The sequence below is a fragment of the Alexandromys fortis genome, unplaced genomic scaffold, assembly GCF_014885135.2.
Source record: "Alexandromys fortis isolate MF-2015 unplaced genomic scaffold, M_Fortis_MF-2015_v1.1 scaffold_15, whole genome shotgun sequence".
NCBI lineage: Eukaryota > Metazoa > Chordata > Mammalia > Rodentia > Cricetidae > Alexandromys > Alexandromys fortis.
Window position 1 is genome coordinate 11,354,606 of NW_026067911.1, and position 3,171 is coordinate 11,357,776.

Here is a 3,171-nt window from a genome sequence, read left to right on the forward strand (position 1 = left end):
AACAATTTGAACCATGAGAGAGATACATGAGAAAACATTTTCAAATAAGCTGTCATGCTAACAGTTGTCAGCTTCTTGTATTAGCAGCAATGTACAAGACAAAAAACCTCATGGAGGATTTTTTTTTTTGGATCCTACCCAATACTTGGACTCTGATATCATTAACTCCTCTCTCAGTAGCAGGACCAAAGAATCACTGGACATCTTTACTTCGTGGCTATTATCCATGTTCTATAGAACTGTAGTCCCAATGATATATGGGAAGAGAAAATGTTGGTAGGCCAGCCCTACTACAGTGTCTCTAATATACGTAGACTAAAATGTATTTGCTTGTGTGAATTTAAAAAAATATATATAGATACATGATATCCTAAGTCATTTGAGAAAGGAATGAGCCATTTTTATCACAGCCATAGAAAAATTATGTAGTCCAGAAAAGTGTCGTTTAAATTTCCACAAATGCTAGAAAGCTAGGTTAAGTTGCAAATTTAACCAGGGGTAACAGCATCCTCCTCTTCTCTCTCCCACTGCATTCACACACCTCTAGAGTAAACATAGCCAAGAGTCAGCGAATGGAAACCAAGTCACAACTTTGTATTTTTTGCAGAAAAAAAATTACTTGGGGTGGTACTCAAGGTGCAATCTTAAATGCTACATTGGCCATAAGTCTTGGGGGAAAGGTGGAGTTAAGTTGGACTTTCCTTGTGAGTCACTGTCAAAATTTAAAGTCAGCAAAAAATCTGCCATTTAAATTTATGCTTCTGGTTGAATTTTAGTTCCTCTCTATATTGGGGCTTAACATTTGCTGTGCTAAATTTTCCAACTTTCTATTATTCTTCCTTTCACACTTTCTGTCTTGTTCTTGTAGTTCTTGCATTAAGAGTGGAGACTGCTGGTCTGTGCTTGACTCTGGGCTGTTGTGTCAGAAGAATGCTAAGAATATGACATACCAAGTCCAAACTAGGTCTCAAGAGGCTGAGTGCTTTTCTCTCGCTCCTAAAACATCATGACTGTGCCCTAAGAACTGATGCAGGCTTTCCAGCAGGAGATAAGACGTAAGCTGAGTAAAATTACCTCCTATCATCGACAGGAACTGGCCTTGTATGAACCAATAGGTAACAATGAGAACATTCTAGATGAACACATCAGTTCTGTCACTTTTTATGTGTTGGCTTCATCACATTACTGCCCATAATATAATTTTACACAAATTCGTTGTAAAGTGACTCATTTACCCCACATAAGGTTTGCATTCAATCTCCAGTTCTGCAACAAGACATATGAAACGAACAGAATAGAATTTCCCGTACTTAACTATAGAGATTTCTAACTAAAATGCACTACATATAATTTGAGCTTCTCCTAAATTATATGTAAGTAAATATGAAACAAGAGAACTGTTAAGCCCAAAGCATGCAGCTGTTAACAGGATTTAATGACATAAGACAAACACAGTTGGGGTATAACACATCTTTTATATTACATTTATTTATTCTTACTTATTTATTTGTATATGGGTGGGGTTCAGTACCTGTTTTCTCTTGCACATGAGATGGCCAGAAAATCTTTTTCAGGAGTCAGTTCTTTCCTTCCTTAAATTATGTCACAAGGTGCAACCTCAGAATCCCAGGTTTGCTGATAAGTGCCTTTGGCCTCGGAGTCATCTTACAGCACTAGAGTAAACATTTCACATTCCCAAAGAAAATGCAAAAACTGTAAAAACTGACCATGGCTAATGATGTTGTGAGTTTCACTCAGCATACCAATCTGCAAAGTGTTAGTCTGCAGTCCCAGAAAATCAATCAAAATAAGTAAATCTTGGGTAATATGTGTGCCCAGAAGGAACTTGAGTTTCAAAAGAGTAATGATTTCTCTGTCTTGGCTTTATCTGCAGTTTAAATAAATGAATAAGGGTAAGCATACTAGATCACTGATACCTATTGTAGATGTGGGAGTCAGATTTTGAGGAAGGTATATAATTCTTAAACTTTTCTATTTGATACATTTTGTTGTAAACTTTCCCCTAATTTTATAATGACATAAAATACTTTTAAGAGGGTAAACTTACATAAAATATTGCGGTAAACCTGCTTTTCCTAAAGTCAAAAATGAGGTGCTTGCTATTTTAATGAGAAGAATAACTTAATGTTTTGCATGTTTCTATTTTCATTACAGCACTATTCTTTGATTATTAAAAATAACCATTAGGGACCTCAGGAGGTGGCTCAGCCATCAAAGTGTTCACTGTGCAAGCTTGGTAATGGGCATTCAATTTCTGTTAACTATGTAAAAGTCAGGCAGCACTGGACGTATCCCAGTATCCCTACAGCTTGGTGGTCAGGAAGTCATCTGAATCGGTGTGCCTTGGGTTCAATGAGAAACGATCTCAAGCACTAAGGACAAACAGCTGGAGAGATGACTCTGTAGCACTGATTGCTCTTCCAGAAGATCTGGGTTTGATTCCCAACACTCACACCAGGCCTCACATCATCTTAGTTTTCGTTCCAGGAAATACAACACTCTCTTTTGGTCTCTGTAGACAAGTGGCCTACATGTGCTTTGCAGAATATGTGCACATAAAGCCTAAAATAAATAATATAATAATTTAAAATTAAAAGAGAGCAACAGAGGAAGATGCCCACCCCCTTCTCCATTCTTCGTACACACACACATACACACACACACATACACACACATCATGCCATACCTCAAGAACAAATGACAGAGAATAGTGTGGTGTTAGAATTGGAATATTTAAAAAATAAAGGAAGGTTGGATAGGGGAGCAGGGAAGCACATATCTTAGTTAAGGGCGCCATCTTAGGGTTGGCAAGAGACTTGAACCTTGAGTGGCTCCCAGGAGCCCAAGGCGATGTCCCTAGTTAGTCCCTTGGGAAGCTGAGGATAGGGAACCTGAAATGACCCTATCCTACAGCAATACTGACGAATATCTTCCATATCACCATAGAACCTTCATCTGGTGATGGATGAAGATAGAGACAGAGACCCACACTGGAGCACTGGACTGAGCTCCCAAGGTCCCAATGAGGGAGAACACGAGCAAGGATGTCAGGACCAGAAGGGGTTCACCCACCCACTGAGACAATGGGGCTGATCTATTGGGAGCTCACCAAGGCCAGCTGGACTGTGACTGAAAAAGCATGGGATAAAA